Raw genomic sequence first — 9,401 nt, 5'->3', positions numbered from 1 at the left:
TCGAGTTGGTAAAGTGCCGTATCTGCAGATAGAACCAGTGGTCTGATGTGGGCAATTTGTTGGCTGTTCTAAGGTCACTGAAGGGTGTGAAATGACCCTCCGATACTAAGTTAGCTATTCTGGTCAGTCTAGCCATTCACCATCTAGTGGCTATACCCCCAGCCCTTCCCGGTGTGAATTCTGGATTATTGATAAAGGGGAGTAATAGGGAATCTTTCGAGGAAAGACCAAGTTTGTATCTCATGGCTCTCCACATCGACAGTAGGGTCCCACCGTTAGATGTGAGGAACGTATGACGCTCGAAAGCCATGGGGCTGTTTGTAGGCATAGTCCCGAGGAGTGGCCTTCTAGATCCACCCACTGTTTCCCTAACGCTTCCGCCCGTGTCCAGTCTAGAATTCTGTGGAGGGTCGTGGCTTGGTGATAGGCTGATATCATAGGGAGTTGTTGGCCTCCCTGGGATCTCCTACGAAACAGGTAGCAATGTTTAAATCTGGGTTTCTTGCCCCCCCATACGAAGTTGCTAATCGCTCTTTGGGTTTCCACTAGGAACTGCGGGGGGAGTTTTAAAGGGATTGTCTGGAATAGGTATAAGAGCCTGGGTAATATGTTCATTTTAACAATATTTATTCGGCCTAGCCAGGAAAACTTCTGTGTCGACCACTGTGTCATTTCTCTCCGTAGATTCTGCAGTAAAGGGGTAGAGTCTCTTCTTTTAAACCAAATCAAACAATCATCTAATCAGGGTCAGGTATTAATTATGGGGGATTTTAATTTACCCGACATTGATTGGGAAAACGAAACAGGTAAATCAGCAAGAAGCAATGGGTGCTTAAGCTTACTTAAAGACCAGTTTATTACACAAACGGTAGAAACTCCAACTCGTGATAAGGCACTCTTGGACTTAGTATTAACAAATAACACAGACTTAGTTTCAAACACAAAAGTAATTGAACAATTAGGGAACAGTGATCACAATATGGTTTCACTGGAAATCAACTTCAGTAAATTACATCAAAAAGGATCAGCAAAAATACTAAACTTCAGAAAAGCGAACTTTGAATTATTCAGGGAAGCCCTAACAGGAATTGGGTTGGAAACGGTTATGGAGGGAAAAAATGCAGAGGAAATGTGGGATACTCTAAAAAAAGTGCTTGATTCACTAACTATTGAATACATTCCTAAAGTAAATAAAGGTAAATTCAATAAATAAAAGCCACCATGGTTGGACAAAAAGTAAGGTCAGCTATCAACAATAAAACAAGAGCATTTAAATTCTATTAAAATAACTTGAACGAGGAGGCGTTCGCAAAATACAAAGAATCAAATAAAACTTGTAAAGGGGTAATCAAAGCAGCTTAAAGATTATATGAAGAGAGCATAGCCACTGAAAGCAAAACCAACCCAAAGAAGTTTTTAACTACATAAATAGTAAACGTTTAAGTAAGGAAAACATAGGCCCACTAACTGATACTAGTGGAAAAAGTGTTACTGAGGACAAGGGAAAAGCAAAACTGTTAAATGAGTTATTCTCATCAGTATTTACTAAGGGAGAGCAGACTGTGGAACGAACATTTACCACAAACGGGACAAATAAGCCAGATCTCATTGTGGATTTCACGCCAAAGGAAATAGTACTGAGGCTAAGCAAACTCAAAACAAATAAATCACCAGGGCCAGATGGGATTCATCCGAGGGTATTAATGGAATTAAGGGATGAACTAGCTACCCCCTACATTATATCTTTAGCAAGTCACTATCGTCAGGTATAGTACCAAAAGATTGGAGAATAGCAGAGGTAGTGCCAATATTCAAAAAAAGGAAAAAAGGAAGATCCCGCTAATTACAGACCCGTTAGTTTAACATCAATTGTGGGTAAACTATTTGAAGGATTTTTAAGGGATGGTATCCAGGAATATTTAGACCATTACGTCTACTCACTACTAACCAACATGTGTTCGTGAAAAATCGTTCATGCCAAACTAATCTACTAGGGTTCTATGAAGAGGTTAGCAAAAACCTCAATAATGGAAATGCTGTAGATGTGATTTTCCTAGATTTCGCTAAAGCATTTGATACTGTCCCACACAAGAGATTGATTAATAAAATGGAGAACCTAGGATTGGCTGAAAATATCTGCAGATGGGTAGGGAATTGGCTATGTAATAGAGAACAAAGAGTGGTTGTGAATGGTGCCGTATCAGATACGATACCGGTACTAAGTGGAGTGCCCCAGGGTTCGGTTTTGAGGCCCATTTTGTTTAACATATTGGGATAGGGTTACTCAGCAATGTATCCATCTTTTCGGACGATACAAAACTTAGCAAAGTCATCAAATCATCAGAAGATGATGCTTCAAAATGATCTTGAAATTCTAGATGAGTGGGCAAAAAAATGGAAGATGAGGTTCAATGTAGATAAATGTAAGGTTATGCACATTGGAAGACACAACCATAGTGCAAGTTACAACCTTAGCAGAGAGGAACTGGGTATTTCCATACTTGAAAAGGATCTAGGAGTCCAAATAGACAGCAAATTGGGATGTAGTGCCCATTGTAATGTAGCTACAAAATAGGCAAACAAAATTCTGGCATGTATTAAGAGGGGAATGGAAACTAGGGACTCAAGGGTAATTATGCCACTGTAAAAAGCATTGGTGAGACCTCACCTCGAGTACAGAGTGCAGTTCTGGGCCCCACACTATAAAAAGGACATCATAGAATTAGAAAAAATCCAAAGGCGAGCAACAAAGCTTATTAGGGGAATGGAGAATTTAAGCTACGGGGAGAGATTAAGCAATTTGGGACTATTTACATTGGAAAAGAGACATTTAAGGGGGGACATGCTCAACATGTACAAGTATATCAAGGGCCAATATAAGGAACTGTCACACACCCTCTTTTCTACTAGAAAGGAATCTAGGACACGAGGGCATGAGTATAGATTAGAAGAAAAAAGATTTCATTCAGCTAGTAGAAAGAATTTCTTTACGGTCAGAACAGTCAATCTCTGGAACTCTCTTCCCAGAGAGGTGGTAACGGCTGGCTCATTAAATGCGTTCAAGGCAAAGTTGGACAAACATATACTGGATTAAAACATCCATGGGTACAAATAAGAAATATAATCTGTCTGTAAAATACCAGAACCTACCAAATCAGCAATGGATATCTATACCAGGTTGAACTAGATGGACGCAAGTCTTTTTTCAGCCTTACCTACTATGTAACTATGTAACTATATATGTACATTGATGATTTTTCTGTCCTTGAAAACGGGGGTATATTGCCCCGAAACGCCATTGGAAATTAAAGACATTTTAATCCAATTGCTGGAATGAAGTATGTTTGAGTGTCGCCCACACACTGGTATGTTTAACCCTCAGGGGTCTTGGAGGGCACTTCAGCATAAAAATATATAGAGTGGAGTGCCGGACCCTGCATTTCTGTTTATGGACATATGTGGCGTTGTTGCCGGGAGTATGTTCTGAGAAGGCACCCCGTGGCAAATCTGAGCCATTGTCACCAGGGACAAACTGGGACGCTCTTATGTTGGTGTTATTCGAGCACAGAGCTTGCGGAGTATCGTTTGAACTAATTTTTATTCAAATATTTGCATATTACCGACTGCGTGTGATCATGGAGAAATAGCATGGTAGCTAGCCAGACATTGGACTCTGCTTTGGAATTTATGCAGTTGGACATAAGAGAGACTCTTTGCTTCAGCGAGTCTGAAGCTGAAGCAATTTTGATTTGCCGAATTTAGCACTTGAAGCCTTATATAGGCAATTATTGAAACTTAAACAGAAGGAATGCGATTATATGTATCACAGTGTGACATTATCGGACTATTATCGATTACAACAGATCCCATGGGGCTTTCGCATCAAAAACATGGCCACCATAGGGAGATATATTGTCAGGTTCTGTAAGAGATGGTGCTCAATCTTGCACAAATGTTCGATGGACTTACTTCTTTTGGTCATCGAGGAGGCTTCCAGAGAACAAAATTGTTATTAAGAGAAAATACAGGAGTTTTAAAACATTCTTATGGAGGAGATCGATACTAATTGGATATCGAAATTACAAATGGACCTCTCAACCTCCTTTTCTCCAGTGAAAACATATTCAACTGGTTAACTTTGTATTCTAGTTATTCTAGTCATTTTACTAACTTAGTCGCCCTTCTCTGTACTTGTTCCAATTAATGTATGTCCATTTTAAGGTGTGGTGCCCAGAACTGAACACAATATTCCAAGTGTGGTCTCACCAATGCTTTGTAAAGAGGCACTATCACATTGGCATCTCTTGAATCCATACCTCTTTTAATGTATGCCAGTGTCAAAGTTGTTTTTGCTGCTGCACTTGAGCAGTGTGCACTATTACCCAATTTTGCATCTATGATGACCACCAAGTCATTCTCTACAGCAGAATTCCCTATAATAACTCCATTTAGCCTATAAGTAGCTTGTTCATTTTTGTTCCCATAATGAATGACTTTCATGATTGATTTTTCAACGTTAAACTGCATTTTCCAATTTTCCGCCCACCTTTCCAGTTTATTTAGGTCACTTTGTAGTGTTTCCACATCCTCTCCTGAGTTAATTTCCTTACTCAATTTTGTGTCGTCTGCAGACATTGCAGTTTTACACACTATGTCACTTCCAATATAATCAATGAATATAGTAAAGGTGAGTCCCAATATTGAACCTTGCAGGACTCTACTTTGGACCTTACCCCAGCTGGAATTTTTGCCATTTACCACCACTCTCTGTCCCCGATTGTGCAACCAGTTTTTAAACCAATTACACATTTTGGGGGAAATTTACCAAAATGGATTCGTAAAAAATAGGTGTATTCGTAGGCAGAAATACACCTATTTTTTACACATTTGTATTTTCGGGATTTACAATCCCGAAAATACAACAATTGGTATTCCTAATGATGGGACATTCGTATTTGTATTTACAAATACGAATGTCTACACCATCGATAGAATACGACAGGAATCACCATTCAAAAGAATGGTGGTTCCTGATGTACTAAGCTGCCATATTGATAATACGGCTGCTAATTGGTGTAAAACAGGCACCAAAATACAACAGGAAAATACACCTTGATTGTCCTGTCGTATTTGGCTTTAGTAAATTAGTAAATTTCCCCCGATGTGAGGAGGGGAACAGAGATAGCACAAACCCACACACTGAGTGGGAAATTTAATAAGATGGTAGTTCTAGATCACATAGGATGTTGCTATGGGCAACCAATCAGAACCTACTTCTTATTTATTTGACACCTTTTAGAAGATAATAGATAGTATGTGATTGGTTGTCCATAGCAACATGCCATGTGAAATAGAACTCCCATCAATTTCCCCCTGAGAGTTATATAGTGGCAGTAGCAGGGTCCCCCAGCAGCACATAGTATATCAGGAGATACAGGAGGAAATTTACTAAGAATACGAATACAATTTTTGGTATTCATATTCTAAATATGAATGAATATGAATGTATACGGCTGTTATAGCCATATGCAAATTCGTATTCCGGAGGGGAATTTACAGAGCAGTCAAATACAACTGCTTTGTATTTTCATATGGCGTATTTATTCGTATTAGCGGGCGTATATAAAAAATAAAAATAAAAGTCCCTGCATGCGGGGGTGGCTTGCTGGGACTCATAGTTCACCAGCAATATACAATAGTTTTAATCAAATTTTTACACAATTAGCTCGATGCCCAGGGGCATCAAGGACAGCCCCAGGCTTCAGCATGGGCAGGTAAGTTCTGGATGGGGTGCCCCCTTCTTTGGGGGCTCCACACTTCCCCAGGACCCCTGTCCATGCTGGCAGGTCAGGGGGACTTGTATAAAAAGTATCCCCCTGGCTGTGGCTGGTTGGGCCTGTTGCTGGTTCTAAAAATTACTAGTAATTTTGTCCACAATATTTTGGGAACCAGGACCGGCCCATGTGCTGGTTGTAAAAAAAATAAGGGAACCCTGTGTGTTTAATATTTTAATTGATTTTTGTAAACATAAATTCTTAAAATCCCAGGTACTCCAGCTACTATACAATAAAGTGAGAACATTGTAATTGTTTATAGCTTGTGTGGAGGTGCTTGAGAGTGAAATGGTTCAAGTTTACTGGAAGAAAAAAAGAACTCTCTTTTGTTGGGGCACTTTTGATATTGGTTAATATTTATCTTTTATTTAAATTGAATAGAAGATAGCAATCTGTAATGAAGTATTGAAGACTATACAACGATATAGAAAAACACAAAGTGGGGCAATGTGCCCTCAAAAAGGCACCAGTGAAATGGCCTGCAGGCCTACTTCCACTCTTGATTGAGGAGAAAATTAATGATGAGGGAGTTGGTGGTGTGGATTGTAGGCCTTTGGCTACAACAGGAAAAAACAATGTAGGTGTCACTGGACTGCTTATACTTTTAGCCAAAGTGATGACATTAATGGAGGATGTTCCTAGGTGGTTAGTATCCTCACCCCTAATTATTATGCTTTTATACAGACTACATGTGGTGTGACAGTTGTTGTCTCCAGATTTGGGCAGAAATAATTCCAGACCAAATAGGTGGATTTTTTTGGTTTTCTGCCAAGACATGACAATGGGCTTCAGCCCACACCCAACAACTGTCTCCACATGTGCCTTACAAACTAAATCACCATCAGAATCCTCCTTGTCAACTTCCTCCTCAGCGCGAGCTACACCAATATTCTATATTCAATATCTACAATATTCTACATCCTCAATATCAATATCAGCAACTGGACTGGCATTGCTCCTCCCAGCACTTGCAGAGTGGTCAAAGGAGTCTCCTCTTCCTGTCCAGTGTTGGGAAGGTCAGGCTCAGACATCACAACCACCGACACTCTTGGACTCTTCTTGCGGATTTGAGATATCTCTGTAAAACGCAACTGTTTCCTGTGCTTTAGCCACCTTATTTTTTATTTTATTTTAAGAGGGAGGAGGGCTTCTACCTGCATGAGAAGCTGAACCCCTAGTCATGAACATAGGCCAAGGCCTTAATCTTTCCTTGCCACTTCATGTTGTGAATGGCATATTGGCAATTTTACATTTCTCAACAGATAATTTACATTTTTTTAGGGTTATTTATTTTAGTTTATTTGCTCTTATATTCCCTCTATGACATTGGGCATCGACCTGAGCAGACAACCTTAATGGAATAGCATCATCAATGTCATGGCTAGTGGCAGCAGCTTCAGCAGAAGTGGTTCTTGATATTCTACTATTTTTCCCCTCCGAATACTTATCCTCCATTTCACACTCAAAAAGTGGAGGCAAAAGCTTCAGATTCTGACTTATGAAGTAAGCAGCCTCTCCCCATCACTCCGCTCAATGCCACCTCAAACACTGTTACAATGCTTACTGAGCTTCTTCGCTACCCCCCATTTCCCCCCTTAGCTGCACACCAAGAGCCCTGGGAGCAAGCAACAAACATCTGCATTCGCGCCACACCCGAGACGCCGGTTGGGGATGTCATCGCACAGCATGCAGGCTCTCACACCACATCCTCAGCTGGTCACCGGCTCTTCCATTCCCACTGAGCCTCACCACTACCCCCATATGCCCTCAGCAGCACTCTGGGAACCATGGGAACTGGCACCATCCCCCACATTCGTGGCATACCTGAAACGCCGGGTGGTGACATGTCTGCACACAGCTGCGGCCTCATCGCCACATGGTCATAGACTTTTATATTCCCCCAGACACCAGCAGTCTCCATGTGCTCTGCCCACAGCCAGATGGATAAATTCCTAGATGCACCATCAGGACAGCAGCCACATCTGCCTCACCAGGAAAGAAGGAGAGGTAAGGGCAATATGGTGCCCGATAAAGCAGATGGACATGTAAGTTATGGGCCTGATGCCCCTGTCACTTATAAATAGGTGGTAGAAGCTATAACAGCCACAATAACCACATTGCTTTTCAAAGCGGTATCAGACATTACAACACAGCTGTAGAACCTTACACACAGGGTTAGCACCACTGAAAATCAGATTGGTGCCCACGATATTGCTGACATTCAAAATCAAGTCAAACAGCTCATAAGGGATAGCTATCAATTATGGAACAAGGTTGAGGATTTGGAGAATCGGTCTTGCAGAAATAATATCCGCCTGGTTGGTCATGAAAGGGGGAACTCTCTCCCATTTTGTCCGCCATACTCTTCCCTCATTACTCAGAATAGAGACAGTTTGCCAGGACATGGGGCCTTATTCTGCTCGGTACGGTAGGACAGTATACGTGCCGGCCGGGGTTTTTTTCACCTGCGCATACTTAGGTGCGGCGACATCACACCGCTCACGGATGGGTCTCTCCGTGCGAAAAAACCTGTCCACAAGAGTCATTGTGGGTGGCATGGGGGCGTTTTTAGGGGAGCGGCCTGAATAATGAGGAAAACTGGGCGTAAACATGGGCTTACATGGGGGTGTGCACCAAAAATGTACCCCAACCGGCGTCTCGGGTGTGGCGCAAATGCAGATGTTTGTTGCTTGTTCCCAGGGCTCTTGGTGTGCAGCTGAGGGCAAAATGGGGGGTAGCGAAGAAGCTCAGTAAGCATTGTAACAGTGTTTGAGGTGGCATTGAGCGGAGTGATGGGCAGAGGCTGCTACAACCGCTCAATCGGCGAATGTTCCTTGCATTTTGGGCCAAAATGATAGCTCCAGACCACCCCTAGAGATACCGTAATAATAATACATTTTAACCCTCCCTACATGTAAATATTTAATGTTCTAATGTTGCATTTTTATCACTGAGTCCCCACATTGCAATTTACTTTTAAATAAATTATGTTGGTGTTTGTGTGTATGTACTAAATTATGTTCATAATTAGTGTTATCCGAATTTGTACTATGTATACCTACCCTGATGTTATGTGTGATGTTTTACTCTAACAACATTAAACATTCATGCATTTTCACTATGTGGTATTTAATTAAAAAACACACACATTCACACAGCAATCGTTACCCCTCACCTCAAATTTAAAATATAACTTACATTACACTTCTCTATGTCCCTGCCCTTACAAAACTTCAAACATATTTTTGAATAACAACACAGGCAACTTCTCTCTGAACAGAAATATTTATTATTAACATATAAACGGTAAAACTTTGAAAATAAAATTATAAGCGGGCCTCGAGTTGGCAAAACAGGATATGGAGGTATAGGAGAGTCAGGAATATCTCCTGTATGATGACTGCCACCTCCTCCTGGTGCTGTTCAGTGTCTGTAGTGAAGGAAAAAAAAAAAAACATTAATACATAATATACACAAATGTTTGTTGTATTTGTACATAATAAGAAGTTGTGAGTTATGTGTGAAGGCCACATACATTTTTAAACTACATTGAAGATGGGTCTGCTG

This window comes from Crinia signifera, chromosome 19 (assembly GCF_055691185.1).
Source record: "Crinia signifera chromosome 19, ASM5569118v1, whole genome shotgun sequence".
NCBI lineage: Eukaryota > Metazoa > Chordata > Amphibia > Anura > Myobatrachidae > Crinia > Crinia signifera.
This window is presented reverse-complemented; position numbering follows the sequence as displayed.